Below are 25,641 nucleotides of genomic sequence, written 5' to 3' on the forward strand. Positions count from 1 at the left end.
TATTTCTTTTAAGTGTCACAAGGGAGTGGCAACAACAAATGCAAGATATTTGTTAAAGCATCTTGCTGGCTTGATTTTTTGCGAAATGCATCATCCATAGTGATAAATGAACTCCTTCTCTGAGAGCGCACCGGCCCATGCCTGCTGCTAGTTTCTGGGAGAAGAGTAATGTTGTTTCTGAAAGCCTTATCACAGCATTCCCTTGCTTTTACAGTTTTGCCACTACGCCAGCATTTTAACATCACATGAAACTTAATTTTTTTCATAATAGTATAATCTAAATCGACAGTTTCATTTCTGAAGTTATAATGAAATTTCCATACATGGTTCCACCTCCAGGCATGGCACCATCTGCAACACTGATTGTTAAGCAAATATTGCCACATTAGTCGCTAGACAGGTATGAAATTAATGTGATCAAAATGTAAAAAACAAAATTAAACAACAGATTGGTGGGGAAAATAGCTCTCTGAAGTTCATATTACCTAGACATTTAAAACAGTGATTCTTACCATCTTATTAATCTGACTTTGTTTAAGTTTTTCATAATGCTGTAAACAAATGATCTGTTTGCTAATATCTCAATTTCTTACAATGGTCTGGAACAGATACTCTAAAGAATATGCCAAGAAAATAATAGTATAGTAATACATAGTAAAATCATGTTAGTCATTAACTAGTCATGCTAGTTAATTCTCCAAAAAGTGAAGTTTATCTCCTTCTTAATAGTAACAGTAATCTGAATGTTGTCATTATTCCACGTGTTTATTTCCTCACTTTGTATTCTCTTGTTATTTTGATATCAACTTTATATTGTCACAGTATCTATGACTAGTACTACTTACTGGCAGATAGTAAGGCAGCTGCTCACCACCAAGTGATCTGCCACTGAGGTCCCTGGGCAAGATGGATGGATTTTGACCTTCATAACAGGCTTTTCTTCTTCTGGAAAGTAGGGAGACAAAGGAGAAATCTAGTCTTCTTGCACTGTGTAGGTGGGACCTGTGTGAGCTACACAATCCTTTCCTGGGAGCTGGGAAAAGTTGCTGTGTCCGATCTTTTGGACATAGCCAGGGAATATAATGGATTTATCTTGGGTAGGTATGGCTTTGCTTTGAATCATTCTTTCACTGGCACTATTTTTCCTTTTTTACATAAGGAAAAGGTGAGCAGAGTTTTCTTATTTACCCTCTCAGCACATTTCATTGCCTTGATTATTTCTTTCATGGATTCTTTTGTGTATCTCCTCTCCAGTGCAAGTTCTCTTTTTGGCATCTTTTAATAGATGTTCTTAATACTCATCTTTGCTGTCCTTTTTCTGATCCATCCATTTTTTTGGGAGCAGATTCAAGACCTGTATGGTTCATGCATGTTTTTATCAAGACAGTGAAACCTTCACTATTTTCCATTCCTTTTCATCGTTTAGGTATTCTAGCAATTTCTTTGCTTTGTTAGTGGATAGTACATGTTAAACATAATTTTTTATTGAGCTCTCGACAATGACATTAAGTCTTTCCTCTGTCTGGTTGCAATTAATTTTGAATGAGGTGATCTGTATAAGCAATTCAAATGAACACTGCCAGCACATATTGTCAGTTTTGACGTGTTGTGCGCCATTCTCTCACATAGTTTTGTTAGCTTTCACTGAAATTTTAGAGATATTTCCTGGACTTCTGTAACAAGTGTGTATTTGTCATCTGTAAATTTGTCACATAACAAATCTCTTCCCTTCCAAAGCCTGCGAAATTACACAAAGCAGGATGAGATATATTAAATATAATGCTTGTTTCTGAAAGGAGGCTTGTGGCAGTACAATATTATTTAGAGTGGCTGGAACAGATACATGGTTGGATAGTAAGGTGTGTACAATTTCATGTGCAATCTTGCATTTTGCTTGAAGAGTCATGCCAATGAAAACTGAAAAGGTTCCAGACTGGAAAAGAAATCTCAAATAAGAGAGCATTTTGTTTAAATCTGAAAATGTCATAAATACCCCAACCCCAAGTCCATTTCAAAGCCATTCTGATGTGCATATGGAATGTATTTTAAATAATCTACACTTTTGGTCAAAATATATTTCAAGAGTTAAACTACTTATTATTTTCTGGGCAGAAAAATTACCATTTCTTCATTTTCTGCTTGTCTTTTCAGACAGATGAAGTTAACCTTACCACTAGCAAGGGTTTAGCTGGAGGAACAGGTCCAGGTTGGGGCACTATATGTCAGGAAAGATGTTGATCAATCAGAGCACACTGAAAAAGATCAGAATAACAAAGCCTAGAAATAATAACCTTTGAAAAATGATAGGTCAAATAGAGGTTATTTAGCCTGATGAAGAAAAGACCACAGAGAACATACTAATAGTTTTGAAATACACAAAAATCTGCTTCCTGTATGGAGGGTATATGATGTGCATAGAGAAGAAGCAATAAGCTTAAGTAGCAAAGAGATTTAGTTTAGATACTAGCAAAACTGATGAAAATAGCAGAGCTCTGGAGTTGATTGTCTGGGGAGATTATGCAGTCTCTGCTAACAGATGTCTTTAAGAAGTAGTAAGACAAATATCTGTTAGGAGGGTCATAGATCTTGTTTTGAGGCATGAAGTTGGGATCAGAAGATTTTTGAGACACTTGCCAGTTCTGTGATTTCCTGCTTCTAAGTTCTGATTCTTATTAATGATGATGTTTTTTCTGTCTCATTGGATGACCATCCATTTCTTTAGTCAGCTCTTGCAAGGGATGTTATCTTCCTCTGATTCTTTCTTTTAACCGTCTCACATTTCTTCTGATTCCTGATGTACTAAGCAACGTATTGTCATTTGGTTTTCTGTCTTTGCCTATAAAGCTATTCAAAAGTCATGCTTAGAGTTTCTAATTTGCCATTCATTTTATTTTACTGTGAATACAATACTGAAATAATCACACTACCAGAATATAGTGTAATGTCCCATAATGTGAAATGATTCTTCTAATGGTTCAGGTTTGAAATGGAATAATTTTCCTAGACTAATCACCTCATCAAAGTATCATAATGGAAACGTCAACTGGTCTCTGTAGCCTTGCATTCAAAGTATTACACCAATCTAAATCTCACAATTGACCTTCTAATGCCTCTGTAGCAGAAGCCTCAACAACCTTCAATTGAAATAATGTTGCCAATGCATATTCATATATCTCACATTCTAACACTAATACAGCAAGGTCTCCACAAAGTTTCATTGATGCTCTCTGGAGATTATTGCTGTCACGTGAACAGAACTCTTGTGGGAGCAAGGGGTGCGTGAAAGTGACAAATATAACTATTCTCCAAGGTTGCGCATCAAAATGGATGTCTCCGTAATATTTCTTTTTTAAACTGAACAATTACGCTCTATGTGCATTCAGCAAATACTAAACTCACCTTGACCTTCAGTTCTTATGTTGTAATTGGAGAAATGCTCAGCTGGCTAATATGGTTCCTATCTGTTTTGCTAATGTTTATGTCTGGTTTATTACTTAATTTAGTTTTTATGTCAGTTAGAATTAGATATGTCTCTGCTTTGAGGGATACAGGACTAAATGGGGTTTGGTTTTCAGTCTTAAATGGAAACTTCCTGGTTTGCTTTGTCATAAGTAAAAGAAATCATAAGGTTTTCCTCATGATAGGAGATGCAATATTTAAGTAGAACACAAATATTGTGAATGGATACATTGAGCTGAAAAGTGCCACATAATCGCAGAAATTATATTGTACGGGTGCTGCTTGAACAAACATAAAGCTTGTTGAGGACAATGAATTCCTTACAATGCAGAATGACAGAGAATTGTTGTCTCCTTTGAGGAAAAAAGTATGAACAATCTCTCAGGAAACACAACTCTTATAAAGTGCAATTCTGCTCAAATTAAAACAAGATAGTGAACAAAGGTGGTGCCATTAATCCATGTTGACAATTTCTTTGCAAAACCAAGCTCTCCAAAGCCTTCAGTACTGTGTGGGTAAGTTTGTAATACCAAAATACTTCAAGTATTAAAATGTTCCGCTTCAACTCTGAAACCTGAGAAATCTTACAAGGAACTGTGAAGAAATAAAAGAATAATTTCATCATTGCTCTATATTTATGACAAGATATTATCCTTAGCTTTGTTAGCCAAGGCACAGTCAGAGAAAGTCAGGTTTTTAAAACTGTGAAATGTTTCCTTTTTGTCAGTTCTAACTGGCAGTGAAGCGTTTGCTACATATTCACAATATTAAAATGCAGGAGAAGATGCACTCTGCTCGCCAGCCTGCCCTTGTGTCTTAATGAGTCTGTCGAAGAGGTACACTGAAATATAGCATTAATATAAGGGGCAAATCAGAAGCAATAACTATTTCTGATGATTCCTGTATAATTCAGCAAACAAAGCACAACAATAAGATAGCATTTCCAGGGTGGTAAAATAATCTAGACATCATTTTTATTGATGGATCAAATAGATTACCATATAAACACTGACATAAAAAAAAAGAAAAAGTAGAAATCAAGCCACACTTCATATGTGACTTTTATTTAGTTTTTTTCAGAAACCACAGAAGGTGGATATATCAGGAAAAGGATGAAGTAAATCTCCTTTTATTCAAGTACTGGTGCCTAAAATCCAGCTTTTCTTACAAGAATGCAAATATTAATACACGAAGAATAGATTTTTTTAAAAAATGGCAAAGCAAAGAGAGGCTCTAAGAAAATGCCAATTAAATTTCACAGTTTGCTAGATGATCTTAACTCTTTTTCTTTATATGTATCTGTTGCCTAGTAAGATCTCAAGCCCTGACTCAGGCTACCAGCAGAGTCTCTGTTGCAAGAAAAGATCTGTTTAATATTTTCATTTAAGCATTTTTGGGCATAGATCTGGTTGCAAGGTCAGGGTAGAGTTTTTATATTCCCAGGTAGAGCAATATCTTTTTGGTAGTCTCAGAAGACCACACACACCTTACCTGCTATACAAATAAGGAACAATGAAAACTTATGTTTAAAAAAATAATTTATTATATTAATAAAATATCATAATTTTAATAAGCAATTTAACTAGTCCATTTCCATTTAATCTACTAATGGTTTTGCAGCTGTACACTTAAAGAGTGCAATCTTTTTCTTCCCCTTAATCCCAAATTATATTTTTCTTTCTCATGAGTTACAGTCTTCCTTCCTCTCCTTTACCTGCTGCCCAGATGACAATTAAACATTTATTTTCTGAACTTAGAAATCCCCACTGCTGCTTGGTGTTTAGTATTAAAGTCCAGGTCTGGCTCAGGCAGAATATTTGCACTCTGTTTTTTCTTTCCAGTCTTCAGTTGTGGAGTCTGAGTTATACAAATTTATTTTTAATTTCTCTGTGGAGAAGAACATGTCCTTCTTTGACCATATCTCTGAGAGCGTTCACAAGATTCTGGGTAGCATCTCCCACTCACAGAAATGTCTCCTAATCTATGCTCTCTCAAATGGTGCAGAAACAACATTTCTCGTAAAATAAATACTTCACTTAATCCTCCTTTAAATGCCCAGCCCCATGCTTAGGCCTAGACCCATGGCCCATTTAGCTGCAATTCTGCTTTTTGACTCTTAGCACCTCATTGCTCTATTATCTCAATACTTATTTCTTTGTCCCCTGTTGCATGTTGACTATAGTGAGTGAATATGAACATGAACAGCTCTCTGGACAGTGACTATATGGTTTTTTTGTATTTATTTGTCAATACAAAGCATACCAAACCTTTGCTTCCTAGAAACTGCTGCAGTAAAAATAATCTAATATCTTCAGGAACTTGTGTATTTTCTTATTATCAGGGGAAGGAGATGAGGAGCCACAAAGAAATGACAAAAAAGAAATCTTGTTGAATAATTCATTGACATTTCAGTAAAGCAATTTACCGCGTTGGCAGTCAGTCCAGTTGCTTATTCAAGGAAGACTCTTTGACCTACTCTATTTCTAGATATTCATACAGTTCTAGTAATTAGTACAGCCACCTCTCTGCAAATTGTTAAGGTTGTGAAGGGACTAGAGTCCTTCCAAGATAATGGTATTCTTCATAATACCATACTTGAATAATTTATCTCCTCCTTCCTAACCCTACTTTAATGACCATCCTCTTCGGAGAGGTCTCTGAAGGTCTGCTGAAACGGTTTTCTTTGATGAAGTTAAGATAGCATGGATGGCTTTTGATCCAAAGATTTTTAGGACATTGGAGGTATACATGTAAAAAAAATACACTCTCGTCAAAGAGTATCCCTCATGAAAGACTTGTTTTAATAAAAGCAAATCTTTTAACATTTCAGCTCTGTGTGCCTCACTTCCTAAGTGGATATATTTGTAATCTGTCAGGGTATCACTGTCTATCTGGGATCATTTGGCTAACATAATTTAAACAGTGCTCTGGTTTGAAAATCTGCAGAAACATTCAAACAGGCAGGAAAATTCCTTCTTTGGAAAATATTAACATGAGGCTTTTGGATCAGGAACATCATGAAAAGTTCCTGTTCTCTCAAATAAAAGAATACAAAACAAACATATAAAATAAAAATAAAGCAGTAACTGAACAAAAAATCTTCACAGGTATTCTTAATTTTTTAAAAAGACCTTCTCTTGTAGCATTTCCCATTGGGGAAAAAAAAAAAAAGCTAGGATATAGTTTTGTATTGCTCAATCTCAAACATGAAAATTTCAGGTGATATTTTGTGTGTTTATATTCAAGTTATTATGGCTTTCTAGTTGCAATACTATTTTGTTCAAAAAGAGATAAAACTCATCAAGGAAAATGCAACACTTGGAAAACATATAACAGGCCCTGCTGCTATCACAGAGGGGAAAATGAAAGTAAAACTGCAGCTAATATAAACTTCTGGGAAATAAAGCACAGTTTAAGGTAAATCTAATAGAGCTTCTGAATTTATTTGAGCAAGGCAGTAAGGTGACTTGATGATGCTGCATATCAACTACGGCACGACTCATAGCTGTTAATGATGATGAAGTGTATACATGAGAGACATACACTTTCCAACTTCCCTTTGAAAGCACTAGATTCCTGAGTCAATGTATCCAACCATGACTTTGGTAGTTTGCTTATAATTGGACCATTCTATGTTGCAAGTTCTGAGAAAAAAAACGGAGTCTCTCAAGCTCTGTAAAGAAACATACTTTTCATTTCTCATGCCCTGCTCATTAAAATGGTTCAACCTGCTGAATATAAAATTTCATTGTTCTACAGTACAGATGGCCCAAATGAAGCTTGTCTTCCTTCTGACAACTCAATCTCTTACCATGTAGAAATCCTGAAAGAAAAAGTTATACGACATATATTTAAATATTTAAAATTAAATTTATAGCTCTTCAAAGGATGCCTAAGTAAGCCACATGGGGACATACTAATGAAAGAAAACAGATCATATTTGTAAGTAGAGTTGGGACAAGTTGGAACTAAGAGTCAAGTGAGAGCATTAGAAGTCACTGCTTAGACCTTTACAGTTTGTCATCTGCACAAATGATTTATCCAGGGAGAAAACCATAAATTAATTATCATTAATATGATACGTATTGTAATTGTGATAATAGGGAATGTTCAACAAATGGACAGTTTAATTCAAAGGTCAAACAGCCTATTTTTTTTCCTAACTAAGCCTACTTTAGCAAATGAAGTAAGCTGGCACATCCAAAATACTGTTGAAAGGAAATGTAAAAACTTGCTCCATACAAGTGTGTATAGCGTGAATAATTGCTGCATAACTAAGAGCTTCAAGATGTCCTTCCAGCAATGACCAATTCAAAAAAACCCACATCCTTTCAGTAAGAATTTGAATAAGGATGGCAGAGAAGTGTCTGACTCTTTGGGACGCAGGTGCCACTTCTGACATTCAGAGTGAGGGCTCTCAGTCACGGTCCCAGGCAGTTTTATTGTGCGCCCATAGAGGTGCTGCCTTTAGCAAAGCTCAAGCGAGTCCCTGAGCTGCCCCTGAGCTGCAGCACCCCTTGGGCAGGCCACCAAACCCCTGCACTGGCGAGGGGACCACCGGGCTCCTCATGCTTTACTCATGCAGCTGGCCTGGCCCGACCTCGTTATTCAGGGGCTGCAACACACATAAATAAACAGGTTGTAACTTGCAGGTGTCAAAGGGCCTGATCCTCTGAGAGCTGAGACTTGCAGGATCAGACCCTTAGCAGTGGACGTGGTTGGCCCATGCAGAAGTTGTTCTAAAAGTTAACAGGGGAAAGATATAAACAAGCTTTTGGAACGAACAAGCATAATTAAGGAGACGGGCTAAAAATCAAACATTCATAACCAAGCAAAGAGACAGATGTCAAAATCTTACACAACACAAATGTCAACCAAAGTTACTATTACGGTCTCGCTGGGTGTAGGGTGATGCAAACATACTAGATGTAAAGATCATAAGGAGACACTTTCACAAAAGGTCTAGGCTGGAGAATAACCTATTAGAATAAGTTGCTGAGACAAAAAATAGTGATTTTTGTTTTGTAAAGGAAGTAGTAGTAGATTAAGCTTGGATTTTTAAACAACCAGGCAATGGGGATTCTCTTAAGGTACAGCAGATCTCTTGTTACCTTCCTCTTGTTAGTACTCTTTTGACACAGCGCAATTCTGCTGTGCTTATCAGTACCTCTGGTTTCAGAAAAAAGCATCAGCACCAAGGCATTTGCTGAAGAATCAGGACTGAGATATTCAGAATGACTAATGATTGACTTCACAATTTGAGAGGAAGGGACTCATTTAATGAAGGTGACTGCTGAGTACTGTCTGATAACAGTGCCCTTTAACATGTAGAAGTTTGGGCTTTCAAAACAGAGCCCTGAAAATCTCTATCTCTTCCTCAGAATAACTATTGTTATTGCGTGGATTTCCGAGGGTGCCATTAGATAGAAGTAGGCCACCATTTCCCCCAAGGATAAAGGAAATGCTCCCCCTTTCCTCTTTTACAAAATAAAGCTGTTTACACAGAAGAAACTGATATATCATGTCTTTAAGAATAAACTGCTATGCCCACTTAGCAATTTTGTTTTAAGGAGAATGCATGCCACTTCTACACAGCAAAGATACCTTGTCCCCTCTTGTAAGGGTGGGAAGGTGCAGCTTTTTCTGTAGGGCTCAGCTGAGGCTCTTAGCCATCAATACTGCTGCTTCCTCCAACCTGCTGTTACGCTTGTCATCCTCTGCCCCAGCTGCAGCCACTGATCGTGGAGCAGGATGCCGTCTCTCAGGTACCTCTGTCTGAGACATACATCGTTTGCAAATAAAGACAGCCTACACTCCCTCCAATTCCCTGTGGTTTGTGGTTTTTATTGACTGGATGGCAGCTCCCTGTCCATTTCTTTATTGTAGTTTGTGAGTCACTCTTCAGAGGAATTGAGAAGTGACTATGTCTTTTTCACTTACTAGGAGCAGAAGCTAATGTGACATTTGCATCATCCAAATTTGGCATCAGGCCCTTGTAATGGTCTCTGAAGTTCATTTGGGTTCATTTCACCCCAATCCAAGAATGTAATTCATCTGACCTATTTTTTGCTTAGAGTGAGATGAATCACTGCCCAGAAACACCTGTTTTTCTCTGCTGAGTACAAAAGGTATCCACAAAACAAGCTCAAATCTAAACAGCTGTACTATAGATAGCTAAATTTGTTAAATCCCATGTGGTGTCAGAAGGACAGGCACAGCCCTGCGTGGGATTTACTCTTGATGGCTTGCCTGTTTGAGGAAAACTATTTTGAAAGAGAAGATCTTTCTAGATGGTCTTTGTGATTAACAAAGTAACAACAAGGATCAGCTTTAGGAAACAGACTTTAGGGTTGTGCCTACATAATGCCCAAGACTAAGATGGCCAGTTCAAGGAATGGAACATGTAATGCTGTATTAAGGCAACTAAACTCTTTGCTATTAGGTGTATAGGACAGGTATATTGGGATTCGCGAAAGCCAGCAGGCTCTAAGCTAGGACCCCTAATGATGCAGAGGAAATGCCAGAGGGACCGGAGTTTGAAGTGTCCTGCAGGAGGTTATTGGCCTATATTGTTGTTGCAACTTAGATCCTGCCCTAAGAAGGCACATGTACACAATTTGTGAAGGAAGAAGGCACAAGAGAGTTACTCACATTAGAGAGTGCTTCAGCTGACTGCCAATACAAAAGGGACTGCAGGCACCACTTTCACACATAATCACTGCCATCATTTGAAAGAGGCACAGAGACAGAGGTTACCTCACCAGCCTTCGAAGGACAGCATACGTGACTAACTGCTAGAGTCAAAAGGAAAATGTAACTCATGGCCTCTGAGAGGTGAGGTCTGTAAGACAGGCAGACGTTGTGCTTCTTAACAGTATAAAGGACTGTACAACCTGATGGTACTTGGTGTGCAGGACCAAAGTGTTCCCTCAGTCTCCGGAGACAGCTTGTTTGTGATTTAACTTACTTAGGAGATTTTCAGTGAAGGCCAGAGCTAATGTCAACAAGAAACATGAAGGGAGTTTTTTGTGCACGTATATAAAGGCCGTGCATTATGCAAAGACAGACTGGGCTGCATTAGATCTCAGCTGGGCTCTCTGCAAGGCTTGTGTGTAAGTGATGGGACTGGGGATATGGAAATCTACAAAGGAAGGATGATGCCCAGACATCCGCTAATGTTACTTATTTACTGCTCTTATACAGCAAATATAGCTTACACTGAGGGCCTGCAACATGGGTGGCCTGGCAAAGCTCTGCCACATTATGTCATGCTGTGTTAGTGCCCTTCAAGAGGAACAGAAATAAGAAAACTTTTTTGGCTCATCGTTTCTTGGAGAATTGCTATTTGCCAAAGGGGATGCCTCCCTCACCCTTGTACCGCCTGCTCTGCCAGCTGAGACAGCCTGACAGTCCTCAACCAAGGCCTGTCCCAGTCCTTAGAACTAGTAGTTAAGAGAAACTGATGTGAATTCATAGCCAAAATGGAAAACTAAACTTGTTGGTGCTAGGCCTTATTGTAATGAACAACAATATCTTGTCTGAAAAAAATCACACTTCCTAAACTTTTGTCCATGTGGCAGGAAGAGCTAGGAATAACTCATGTTTCACACAATGTGATAAAAAATAATTTTAAAATAAAAAGCCAAAGAGCCAGAGGCATGTTACAGCGAAGTCTAGCAACTGTGAAGAAAACAGACTTTTTTAAGCAACCCAGTCTCTGAAGTGTCTGCTGCCAAAAATACAAATAAAGCAAGCTGTAGAGATGACTAAAAAGACAAATGAAAATAAGAAAAAAAATATTGGTAGTTATAATGGGTAACGACAGCACTCATTGGAAAGAAAGAGGAAAAGATCAGGTGACTGTGTAGGAGAATTAAGGTACATATGCCAACCATCAGCAAACCGTCACTTCTCCCAGCTGGGTCAGTCTTTGATTTTGGCAAGTTTCAGTTCACAGAAGCCAACTCAATGACTTAAAGGTAGTGGTAATTTTCCAAACACCATTTTCACCCTGAAAAGCTACTGCTGTGAAGCACTGAATTAGAAATGCAAAATTGTGCCGATAAATGTGTCAGATAACTGTAGAGAAAAGCAATTCCTTCAGGTTCCCCGGGGTCAGCAGATCCCTACCATGTTGTGAAACCCACTTCTGCAGGGACCTTGAGCTCAAACGCTGGCATCATCTTTTGAATTTACGTTGGAAAGTGTAATTACTGCAATCCCTCTGACAGTCAGAAGCCTTATTTTGAAAAAAGCTGATGTTTGCTACTTTATTGTCCTAACAAAATCCTTACAGCAACACGGTGTGTCGTCAGCCGAAGGAACAAGATTGTGAGATTTAAAAACATGCTTTTTCCAGGGTGCTATTTGCTAGTTTATACTAAGCAGTAGCCAGTGGAAGGTATTGTCTGTATGTTGTTGCTTTTGGAAATAGACATCAGGGTGCCATAGGGATGGTGGGCAGGGTAGGGACAATCAACTTGTTACCATTACTACAGGGCAAGCCGCTGAATGTGTGTGGAAAGCCTCAAATCTTTGGTCCTCAGGCACTCAAGCCCTCAAAAATGTATGTGTTTCACTGGTGGCCTTGGTGCTCATCTGGCCAACCATACGCAAACAGCAGGCCAAGAGCCTACTTGAAATATTAATTTCGGTGACTGTTAGAGATGATGATAAAGATGTTAATGATGATATGGCAAGGAGGTGGGTATTGGGAACTGGGAGGAGCAGAGTGGTGATGGAAATGTTCAGGTGTCATTGTAAAAGCTCTTTGACTACCCAAAGAAATCTTGAGAATAATTGTGTGAGAATACCAGCAGCGCTCTCCAAAGGCATCTAGCAGAGAGAGCAAAACTTGTTCTTGCTCCACTGCAGATGATTTATTTCATGAATCCACAGTTGCATTCTGAAATATAAATTAACCTGCAACTAAATGTGCAGAAAGCTTTTACTAAGCTACAGGGTCCTTAGAACTGAAATAAAGAAGCATTGTCATATGTGCAGTATAAGCTACCATAAAAACAACATAAGCTTTATTGTCTTAAAAAAATATATTGCCCTGGCACAGTTCTTACTGACAAGCAGCAGGGGTTACTTACATCCAGTGTTTTCTCTCACTAAGCATCAAAATGCCTGACCTTGAGGAAACTGCTGTGCATAAAATCATTCATTTTACAGTACAGTTTTTAACTTGGCCTGAGTTAAGAAATTTCCTCCTTGAAATTATTGTAATTAGCACCATGTTCTTCAGTGGGGCAACAGTATTCTGCTTGTCGCCTAGGTGGCTGCTGTTCCCCTATATCTGTAATAGGCATCAGGCACGCTGTGATGATCTCTTGAATTTAAGATGCCAGATTTCCCACTTGTCTCTGGAGCCAGCTGTCATCCATCTCTGGGAGGACATGTTTCTAGAAGAGGATCATTAGTTGCAAAATGGAATAGCAGTGATGGATACCTCAGTGAGGATGGCCAAGTGTTGATGTACACACAAACATATCTGTCTTGTTATAAGACTCTTACATCTCTGCTGCAAAGGTAAGAACTCTTTGGCGTGCTCAAATTGGAAAACTTTATATTTTTAGCCCACAAAATGCGACTTCTGAGCTTCTACTTTAAACAATGTTTATACAAAAATGTATTGTGGATTTGCAGCTTCCAAAAAAACTTGGAGTTTGTTTTTTTTTTAACGCCAAAAATACTCCATCAGTTCAAATGCCAGCGTGTCAAACTGGCTCTTTTTTTGCCACCTAGTTCATATATACTGGTCTTGCAACGAATTTGGACTCTGAGCCTTTAAAGGCACAACATACAGCCCATCTCCCCAGTGACTTGAAATAGGCACAGTGATAAACCATTGTGGAACAGCTTATGGGATGACGATCTAAGAGAGACTCCTCTCACTTGATTTCAACCCTTTAAAGGTTAGTCAAAGCTTGTTTTCCAATCTAGCTTTAATAGCAGTGGAAACCTCCAGAGGATCATTCTTTAATCTCAGGACAGGTACTTGAAGCAGCTAGGATAAGAAAGCTGAGATGTTTGATGGTTTTTGAAACAGTATGGATGTCTAATATTGTCATGAATTGAACAGTCTAGATGTCTAACTATTAGATGACTGAAGTTCGATTAAGTCATTTATTCTATTAAAGACATAAAAGTTGGAATAGAATCTATCTTACATTCCCACAGTTGTATTGATTCACAAATGCACACAAGACCCAAGAAAGGAGTACAATACTTATTTCTGGCACTAATCAAGTTACAAGTATGAATACACGTCTTCTGCTTAGTTGAATAAACTAGTTCTAATTTTACATAGTAATTTTTCAGGATATTTTCACACTGCTTTTATGGCAGAAGAACTGCTCTGAATTAAGTGACATTTGCTGCTATTTGTACTGGTCTAAGTAAGCTGCATAATGTGCATAATAATGATAACTCTGGAACATGCTCTTTGGTTAACCAAAGAAGAAAATTACAGAGTAATGTTAAACATTACAGATAGCACTGACTGGAGACATCATCTGGACAATAGGGACTTAATAAATAAAGCCTGATGACATGGCAATAGATCATTTTAAACAAATAAATATCACTGAGTTTATTTATACTTTTTTTGGCTCAAATTATGGAAAACTACTTTATATTCCTATACAGTTCACTGCTCAGTACAATTAAAATAATGGTATTTTTGAACCAGTAAGCTCAAGATTAAAATTTGGCAGATCATTTTTAAATTGTGTTCCTAGCTCTCCATAATTTGTATCTCTCTCTCTTAGTCTTCATGGCTTCGCTCCTTCTCTGGATAACTGGCTGTCCCTGAAAATGCCTTGCTTTCCATTGCATGTAGATCAACCATTTGAGCTGTCCTATTGTAAATACATTTCTTCTTATATACCTTCTCCCCTCTGTTGTCCCTTTGTCCGGCACATACACTGAGCTTAGCATCAATGCTTTCATGGTTACTGAAGTCAAAGTGAGTAGAATTATTTCTGACTTATTTGTGTGGGTAGATAAATCTCGTTGAATCGAACGCAGTAAATAAGATGCTGCAAATACATAAAAGATAACTATCAAGGGTGGGATTCATTTCTCACCTCTATAAACAACTACAATGCACAGATCTAAATTAGGATGAGGTGAAAACTGCTCTAGAAGTGCTTATTTCTCTTCTGTACCATAATAGGTGTTTAGCTGACTAGCTCATATGTAGATGCCTACATTAAATGCTTGAAGTAAGGTATTGTGACACCCACTACTTGTTCTTCTGTTTCTCTTCATCTCAGTTGTTGCTTCACTGAATATTTTTTATTAAGAATGACAGAGACCATGCGCCTCACAATTTATCACATTTTATTTTCCCCTTTTTTTAGCTCAGACTTACGTCACTGGATTTCACTTGGTAGCAAAAACCAATAAGACATTTCCTGGAAAAACATTTAAACCAATGCCTCCAACAGGCAATGTATGATAATGCATAATAATGCATAATACTGGATGCATAACTTTTAGATCAGGTGTCGTACATGCCTGCATTCATAGACCACACTCCCTTTTATTAGATACTCTTGCAGTAGTTTTGTATAGTTAATTTTTACACATATTGTTATCTGGTCATTTTAGATGCCAATTGTTTTAACTTAGTAAACATTTGAAGAGAGTAGTAACCACAGCACACCCATCTGTTCTAATTTTGCCAGGCTTTTCTTAGTCCACCATGAAGTGAATTTTATGGGTTAATAATAAAGAGATCTCGCTGCTCTCAAATATCCATTGCTTTTTTTCCTGCTTCCTGACCAATACTCTTGTTTGCAGTTGTTTTGTTTTGTTTTGAAATCTGGCACTACTGTGGAACTAATTATTCAATAAGCATTTTGCTGGGCATAAGGCTTAATCGGCTGTTTCGGGAATAGGTACAATTAGGTTATTAAAACACTGCAGCATCCTGCTCGCTCCTTAACCCTCTTTTGAAAAGTCTTGCAGTTGGTGCTGCATGGTTTGACAGGGTGTGCTCCTGCAACCCTGTTCCTCTCAGAGCAGCTCTCTAAGGATCCCTCCTCTCTCCAGCAGTTCTAACTTCTCCTGTTTTTTTTTCTTCACTCCCAAGGTGTCAATTATTTTTGCTGTTTCACTGACAGGTTTGAAAGGGTCAAACAGGAAGCCAGATATCAAATAGATGAACAGCACGTTATGCACCCAACGGAAACAGATGAGTAGGACATTATACAAACCCAACAGCAGAAGAGATGCATTTGATGATGCCATCTGCTATTTTCTCACATAAAGCCCTTACTATGCTGATTGCTGATACAGAAGTGCTGAAATAGTCATTAAGCCTGGATCCCTTTTCCAGCGATAATGTTATTATCCAACAAGTATTGTTAATTGCCTACCATCGGTATTACACATAGTAATAAGATTACAACAGTTATTTGCTGCATTGTTAATTGTGGATGTGAAGAAGAAATATCTATATTTACATAATCAGTTCTTGTTCGAATATCTGATAAGTAAGAATGATATCTCAAAGGTGGTAATTTCTGTAGGGGTGGTCTCTCATTTATGGACTCTTTTTGTTTTGTACATCTTCATCATACTTTTCAGGGAATATGTTAGCCAGTAGCAGACTTTTATACATTATTTTGTTTGTAGGAAATGTTTAAAAAAAAAATGAAAGAAGACTCCTAGTTGTGACTTTGTACTTCTTTCCCCCAGAAGCCACAAAACAATCAAGTCATTTATAAGATGATGGAAAAGTTTTAAGAAAAATATGGGTAGAGCACACGTTAGCAACCAGGAAAATTAAGATGAATGACTTAACAAGTTGGTTAGACAAAGATCAACCTAAGAATTCACTTGAGTGAATACAAACAAATGTCTGACGGCATACAGGAGCTGTACTGTCATTTTGGACAAGTAGATACATTCTTTTCTTAGTGCACTACAGAGAATGAATTATCCAGTTGCAGCCCTCCAAAGACTGAACTGGGAGCTGAGGCATTAATTACAGTCATCGTAGACAAATGACAGTATACTTCTCCTATGGTGAGATGACAAAGTCGAAACAAAAGATGGGTCTAGCATACCTATTGAAAAGCCAGAATTTATTGAACTTTTTAAGCCTGAGGCTTTCTGGACACATCTAAATTACCCAGATCTGACACACTGATTTCACATTTGAGAATTCACTAAGTTATCATCTTCGCTCCAAGTGACAAACAGAACTCAGGTGCAAAGTGTCACTGAGAGTCTGTGAAGAGAGAGGAGTGAAGGTAGCCAGGGCTTTTTGGCAGACTATCAACCTGAGATCTAAAGGGCAAACAAGCACACTGACTAAACCTCTCTTTTTGCAAAGATAAGAATATACTGCAATTAACTGGGAGGGTACTTTCTGTGGTTCACCTGGCAAGAGTCTAACTGAGTTGAAACAGTTATGCTCATACATGCAAAACCTTAAAGAAAACCTGGTTACTTGTTTTGGGCAAGAAAGGCAAATACCGAGGAGAATGTAACCATTTTAGTTGGCAATTCAAAATATGACTGCTTAACACTTCAGTAGATAAATTTAAGACTATAATTAAAGTAATGCTCTGTGCAGAAAAATGTGGATTTGGGCTGAAAGATAGCAGAATTATTTTGGAAAATAACCCATATTTACTAAAAGATTCTGTAGCAAAACTGAGTCTCTGAACATCTTGCATAAAATATCTGATTCCTTTTGAAGAACAATGCATAATTCTGGAGAGCAACAGAAAGAAAATTCTGTTGCATTAACCAAAAGCACAGGAATATTCATGAGAAACCTTCTGACCTTGGGCCAGGTCTCCTCCCAATCTACTAGAATTCTTCTTTGCATAACCTTTCTGCCAGCTCCGCTCTTCTGAACTGCAGTCTGCTTCTTCTGGCCTTGCTATAGCAAAAAAACATGGTGTTTCCTGACTCATCTCCAAGCTCCATACGTCACCAAACAATAAATCCCAGTCAGCAAAAATTTCAGATGCTGGAATACCCTCGTCTATTGGCAAGGACAGACTTCATTAGCAGCATCTTGCTTAGTATACATAAGCAGACTTAGGCTACTATTCACTATCTAAGCACTGCATTTCCTGAAATGTGGATGGAGAAACCACCCATAATTTTGGCCATGGAATGTTTCATACCCCGAGACTGTTCACCACAATCAGTTTTTTAGCTTATAGACATATTTCTAAGGGGATCTATCTGACCCTTTCCCAGCTGCCTGCCACTGGAGCAAAACCCAGCACAATTCTTTGGGATTCATTAAGTGCTGAAATACCATCCGATGTTGCATTATGTGAGCAGTTTGTGTTGAACTCATCTGAAGTTCTTGAATACATACTAAGGCCTGTGTAAAACATGTAGTTACGGTAAAACATTGCATAACTGTGCAATGTGCATTCATAAAAGAGTTATTTTGTAAACCTAGGAAAGGTTTTTCCACATTTCATAATCTGAAAAAAACCCAAACATTCCCTGTAGTGTGCCTACCTGAAGATATATGGGACTACTAGGTATAGTATGGACATGGAGGCAACTTAGCTGGGGCCTGTCCAAGCCCTGCTGAAGTGAACAGAGTCTTTCCCTTGTTCTTTTCTTTAAAACAGATTTTTAATCAGACCTTTATTTCATCCACAGCAGTAGCCTCAGTCTAGCTCCCTTGGTATTCACTGGACATTATCATTAATTCAGCTAGGGACATAAACTAGTTCTGGTTTACAAACTATGCTTAAATAGATTCATGTCTTTTATCCTGTGTCCTACTTTATGTAATTATTTATTCAACTAAATAGCTCATCCTCTTCACAGTCTCCTTTACACCTTTCTTTACTTTTCCTAGACCTTGCACTGCTTCCTGGAGGAACAGCCTGCCTGAAGGTATGGGAAGAAACAAAATGTGTGTTATATTTGTTCCTCACACTCATATAGGCATTCAGAGACACATGCTACAGAAAGGAAGAAAAACAGTTTAATTAACATTGTTAATAGTATGTGCCGTATTTTTTCTGACTTAAAGAGAAGAGTAGCTGACACATAGATTTTTTTTTTAAATTGAGTTTAAAAAATTTGCATTCACTGTTCCCTGGACAAAAAAGCTCTGAAAAACCGACATTCATAAACCTTTCACAGGGAAAGATGTACAGTTTGGAGCTTTTCTTTTAAAATGAGATTTTTTCTTTTTCTGATTGTTGTTGGATAGTCCAAGAAAAAGAACCATCTCTCCTACACAACTACATCAGGTTTTCATCTGGGGCATCTGCGGTTTGACTCAATCCACCAGGCAGTGACTATTTTTGCTTTCTTCTTTCCCACTGACTACTGAATATCACTGCTCAGCTCTGCAATTACTGTTTATTCAGCAAGAGAAATGTCTCTCCTTTGAACAGCCTAGCAGGATAAGAAAAAGCACCCTCTGTCCTGTAATCTGGTGCAAAGTTTCTGTGAGAGCCGCAACTGCCTCTGCGCTGCTTTGTGATGGGCCAGGAACGATTCTCTCTCAATATTCTCTGAAACAGCCCTTGTTCTGGAAGCCCTGAAAAGTATTGCTTTCAAGGGTCTAATGTGGCTTCCCTTCTTGGGTGGTAGCCACAGTAAGGTTTTCAGCATGAATACAGCAACAAGAGAAATACATTTTAAATTTAAAAATATGTATATAGATGCTAACTGCAATATAAGATTACATGACAAGATGAATTATGGTTTGAAAAACAACTGCAGTTCTTTGAATTCAGCCAAGCCAGATTTACTCATCTTCTTTCTCATTTTTTTTGTCATTTTAGAGGAAGAGGTGCCATAATATGGTAACAGAAAGCAAAATTACTAAGTATGAGGAACATGACAGCAATAACAATAAATTTTTATTTATTTACTTACTTATTTTATTTTGGGGATAGTACAATAAGAAAAAGAAGTGATAAACTGCAGAATTACATTTTTCAGTTGAGAGGAACTGTTTTATTATTAGGGGTAAATGTAATAACTGTGCTTTTGAAATTCCACTGTTAATATAATGTCCTGCTTTCGGTTGGGATAGAGTTAATTTTCCTCCTAGTAGCTGGTATAGTGCTGCGTTTTGGATTTAGTGTGAGAATAATGTTCATAACACACTGATGTTTTAATTGTGGCTAAGCAGCGCTTATACCAGTCAAGGACTTTTCAGCTTCCCATGCTCTGCCAGGTGCACAAGAAGCTGGGAGGGGGCACAGCCAGGACAGCTGACCCCAACTGGCCAAAGGGCTATTCCATACCATATGACGCCATGCTCAGTATAGAAACTGGGGGGAGTTGGCCGGGGGGCAGTGACCGCTGCTCGGGGACTGGCTGGGCATCGGTCGGCGGATGGTGAGCAATTGCATTGTGCATCACTTGTTTTGTACATTCTTTTATCATCATTATTGTCATTATTGTTTTCTCTTGCTTTGCTGTCCTATTAGACTGCCTTTATCTCAACCCATGGGTTTTACTTTTTTTTCCCCGATCCTCTCCCCCATCCCACCGGGGGGCAGGGAGGGTGAGCGAGCAGCTGCGTGGTGCTCAGTTGCCGACTGGGGTTAAACCACGACACATAACTAAACATTTTTCAACAGAACTGAATCTTAAGTTATATAATTATGAAATTTAAATGCATTTGCCTGTGCTTTTTCAGCAAGATCCCTGACAGGTCTTTGCAGAAGAAAAATACTGAAGGTTTTAACTGTTTGCCTGTAATAGAAAGCATGCATTTTCCCCTCATTTAGTAGGGGTGAGGGATCACACAACTCCCGTGCTGTGTATCCATCTCAGGAGCAGGAGAGACATAAAACCAGTGTCACATGAATCAGTTTTCTGAGGTTCAGCTAGGCTTCTTCTGCAGATTTTTTACTTCTCCTGTGGTCATGCTGAAATATTTAAAGTTGTAAAAAGAAACTTCTAAAGCCATTTCTCCACCTTTTGCCACAAGATGAATTGTTTACTCAACTAAAACAATAAGGCATTACAGACTTCTGGGGCTCAAGAAAGTTAAATAAAGATCCCTGGTATTAAAGCAAGAAATTTGCCATATTCTATAATGTAAAAGGTGAAATTTGGTCTTCATTAAAAGCAATGGCAAGATGCATACTGATTTCAAAGGAGTTAGGATTTCATGTAAAGGTAAAAAACAAATACCCTGTAATATCTGTTGCTACACCTGAAAAATCATACATTACCTGATATTTATTCTGTCATGGGAAATGCAAAGTGTATTCAGGTCTTTTCATCAGTATACCAGCCACCAAATGAGTAGGAGTAATGCTAAAAATCAGTTGCTAACAGACATGAAAACAATATAATATGATAACAAGGTAAATTGATGCTTCTTCATGATGTATAACTGTTCCTTCCCATTGCTAATTGTTTTCAAGAATATATGTATGTAACAAAGTTAAGAGGTTTTGACATGGAAAATTGAAGGACAATGGATAAAATATATTGCTGACTTATCTCAAATTGCTATACATAGTTTCTTTTAATTTTCTAAATATTTGTATAATAGAGGAAATAAACTTGATTAAATGTTTGAAATCGGAATATTTCCTAAGCCTTGCAACATACAGTTCTAACAATAACACAGTAACAATCTGTAGACCATTTTACATGGAGATATTTAACAAAGCAAAATCTGCTTTTGTAGACCAGCTTCTTTCCCTCAAGATGTGTAGAGATGCAAAACCACATTAAATGTATGGCTTGAACTTTAAAGCCATCCAGAAATGACCACATCATTTTTCAAGTTCCTTCATTCTTCCATAATTCTTTTTTTTTTCCATTTATGATGTAAAACACAGAAATGCAGTTTCTAATTTTTTGTTTCTGAACAGCTGTGTAAAAAATTAAGCGCAGAACTGAGAATGCATCTGCATCCAGGGGCTAGGAACGGAATTGTACTCCAAAGTCTTCTGTAGATATTGTAGACTTTGAAAAACCTAACTTCTTTTCATTTTTTTCAGTCAGTTAAATTCAGTACAGGATACCATCCCACCTTTTCCTTCAGAGCTGTAGTATGCCAACTAGTATTATATAGACATTATACCCGTAAGGTTCCGACTTTTTGAGAAGACTCAATACCATGTCACCAAATAAGATCGCTCTTATAAATAATAAATGGAAAGGGGATGCCAGAAGTAATTTTAGCTCAGCATTCTTGGGGAATTCACTAAGCTACATATTGCAAAATATAGCTGCTCTCGGTTTATAAAATGTCCTGAAATTCTTTCTGGTCAACCTTTTGCTGTTTTTAGGGTAGAGGGACACAAAAAAATCTGGAGAAATGTCATTACTTAATCACCACCTCTTGCATACATATTCAACAGCGTATGCTGAGATGCCTGTGTGATCCTTCACATGCAACCCTAGAGATAAAGCATAAAAAAGTGTTATTCCTGGGGCAGAAGCTTTGCCCTTTGCATGTGTCCAGAGCCAGAGACAAGCATATTCCCTGTGCAAAGGGGAGCAGAGATTCAGGTTCCTCTGTGTTCCTCAGAGAGAGGCTCAGAAACGATGGACTCAGCTGCCAGGGAGGTACTCTTCTTCCAGGGCGTGCCTTGTTTTACATGGCCCCACACTTACGGGGCAGAGCGTATTCCCACGTGCCAGCTTTTTTGCACCTAGGCGGGCAGGAAGCTGCCAGGAAAGCTATTGCATAGGTACAGAAATAGACCAGGATGAGTTATTTCATTCATGCTATTGCACGTATACAGAAATAGCCCAGGACAGCCGAGCTATGTGTGGTAGGTGGGACACATGCCGAGGAAGGATTATGTGGGACCTACTTGCTCTAAAGCCAGCCTCACTGCTTGGGACAATTCAACACAGCACAGAACTCTGCTGTTGTATCAAAGGAAAATAATTTTAAAGGAGGTCTCACTAAGTCTTTCAGTCCTCCTTCCAAACCCAAACCAGGATCAACTGTAGCTCTGTGCACAGTTTTGCTCTAGACATGCTGTGCAGAAGGGCTTGTTCAGTACCTTTTTTTTTCCCCTCCCTTTACTTATAGTAGACTCATGCACCAGTTCTCTTTGTGGTTCCCGGCTTGTGTTGCGGAGAACAGGCTGCCCAGCAGCAACCCGTGCAGTCTGCTTTAATGCGGGCATATCATCAGCTTCACACTTTATTCAAATATCCGGCAAAGAAGAAGATGAAAGAAAACACAGGCTGCAATGGTTCACGCAGATTATGTAACATCTGCTCTATAATCAGTGGAAAATAATTTGTCTGCCTCATCAACGACATTACTCACATTTATGTAGAAAAATAAACTGCATGAAAAATGAGTTTCAACCTTGGCAACAGATCCCCACTTCTACTTACAATAGAGCAGAAACTGTAAATGGAAGAGGTGTAGCTGCCTACAGTACAAAGGCATTTCGGAAGGCATTAATGTGTATTGCATTCCTGAGCACAACCTGAATTCCCCTGGCACAGTGAGACCTGCTGGAGAAGGCTGCAGAGAGAGAGAGAGAGAGAGAGAGAGAGAGCTCTTCATGACATAAAGCACAGACTACTATGAACTAAAGGGAAAGAAACTTTCCTGTAATGAAAAATGAATGGTGCTATATATTATATTTAAAATACCATGGTAGTTTATGACCTGATAGTCAAAGTTACGCAAGGAGGTATGTGCTTTATGAGGTGCTCTTTTCCACTGTTCCCCCACGCTGAGTGCCAAGAGGCAGGCAGCAATGTGGCAGGTGGGGCCATACATTTGTTTTATGTTTTACTTGGGGGTAAAGGAAATGAAAACTCTCTTTAAATTCTTGAAATATTTACGTCTTAAGAAAATCACCCTGAAGGAGGTCTTCTTTTCATGTGCAATATACAAATAACACCTTTGCATAGAACTCTGCCATGATCTATAAAAAACACACAACAGCATTTTACTGTCAACATTGTATAGCTTTAAAAAAAAGTTTCTTGCTCTGTTAGAGCTGGAATTTTTGTTAAAAGTTTTGGGAAGCTCAAAACCTGCCTTAGACCCAGGTGTAAGGCATTAAATGTGTTGGAAGAAAACAAAATGGAGCAGAGAACCTATCTAATGAACAACATAGTGATGCACATCTGACTTAAAAGGAATTGGCGATGAGTACTAATATATTCTTTTAAAGCCATTCACATTATATTACACTGGGGAAGATTGCTACGTTCCAAACAGGAAAATCAAGAACACATTCACTAGCAGCTGCCAGTACTAAGTTTTTGTGCATTTCTCTGGAATAAGAGTTGTCTAATCACATATTCATTGTTTCCTTTTCCTTCTGTATGAAAATCAGAAGCTTACAAACACACTTCATGTCTCTGACATTTTGGGGTACTTTTTCCGCTGATTTTTTAGCAGAGATATAAAATGGAACTTAATCCATTATTGTACCTTACTGTCAGATTAAATAATAATGCAAAATGTGTCTGCTATTCATTTATCAGTATTTCAAATCAGCTAAGTTAATGGATAAGTAGATGGCTTTTTTATCATTCAGTGAACATTTGCACAGATGGAACTCACTCAGAGGACAAAACTATAAATGGCTTGCAAATCTTTCGACACAATTTTTTATACTGAGTAATATTTCCCTAGTGACCCTGAAAGCTGAAGTATATATTTTTGATCAGCCTGGGTGTGGGGTTGTCTAGTTCATCTTGTTACAGTAGAGATAATTTGGTAGAAATATCTAGAGTTCACCATGTTTGCTGTAGCTTAACTATTGTATTAGCTTTCCATTCAATTGCTGACAGACTTTTCAGCACATGACAGTTTAGCACCTAATCTAATACTCCAAGACTGGCATCTTTTGCTTAAATATTAACTGTAAAGAATTTAATTAAATATCCTCAAATGTCACTTTTAAAATGTAAATAATTCAAAGAAATACTTTATGAGAATATTTTGAGCAAGTAATCCAAACTTGTCTAAATTAGCAAAAGGTTTTTCCATTGATTCCAATAGGTTTTGGATCAGGACATCTCCCAGTAAGTTCTGAGTTCAGAAGTCTATTTAATTCTACAGTTACTGCCAACTTTGCAAAGCTACATCTTTCCCAACACTATATAATGGCTTAAATTCAACAAAATTCTTAAGCAAAATTTCTCACTTTCTCATATATGGAAGGATAAAGGTTTGGAATTTCAGCATACACTTTTTATTTGATTTTGCAACTTACTGAAATCTTGTGGCAAGAAGTCTCAGACATGAAAAAATTTTGCAAAGAATAATTATAAAATGTTTCCTTGATCAATTCCAAGCATATTTATGTAAAATGTTCTTCCTCTTTGCCCATAAAACAGGTTTTTGAGCATAGCAATACGTAGCTCCTACAGAGTGCTGGATATGCCCTCTACTCTGCTAGAAATGAGTAAATGAGAAAAAAAAAAGCTTCTGAGAAACTTTTAACCTGTATTTTAATTTGTATATCTCTCTCATATTCTTTTCGGAAATAAACATAGTCTCTTCCTGATGTGAGGAAGTCATTTCATAGTTCACATGAGCTGTCTTCTCTCAGACTGGTCTGTGACAACCACAGTGGAAAAAAGTGATTCAGATTGAGAGTGAATATTTTAGATAATAACAATATTACATTTTCAGTACCACTTTCTGTCACCGTACCTATTCTAATTCTCTGTTGGTTTCTTCAACACCTGTGACCTCAGAGCATTCAAGGGGGTGTCTGTAATGGGCTGGCAGGTATTTTCATCCTATGGTGGATATCACTGAAGTGTGAGCGCATCATTCCTGTTACTATGGTTATCAGACTGCAATTCTCCATAATGAAGGAGGTGAATTATCAAGCATTTCTCTAAAAATGTAAAAGTGTGCTTGTCATTAGAGGTGGCTTGCTGGCAAGGCTGGCTTCCCCTTGCTGGTGAAGGAATCTTACAAGTTCCACTTGGTGTGCCATGGAGATAGTACCTATAAATACCAATTGCCTAATACCAATAGATTCTAAATTTATGTCTTTGAACAAGGCTAGTACTGTTCCAATTGCATCATAACTGTAAATGGTACTTTGCTTTAAATACAGATGTAGCTATAATGAACCAATAAAACATAGAACCCTGATTTATTGTGGGGATCACATCTATAATATATAATTTGCTAATGGACACGTAAATTAGATGCCTTGAAAATATAAGGGGTGCTACACAGAAATTTTTAGAAGC

Source organism: Ciconia boyciana, chromosome 2 (assembly GCF_034638445.1).
Source record: "Ciconia boyciana chromosome 2, ASM3463844v1, whole genome shotgun sequence".
Classification (NCBI taxonomy): domain Eukaryota; kingdom Metazoa; phylum Chordata; class Aves; order Ciconiiformes; family Ciconiidae; genus Ciconia; species Ciconia boyciana.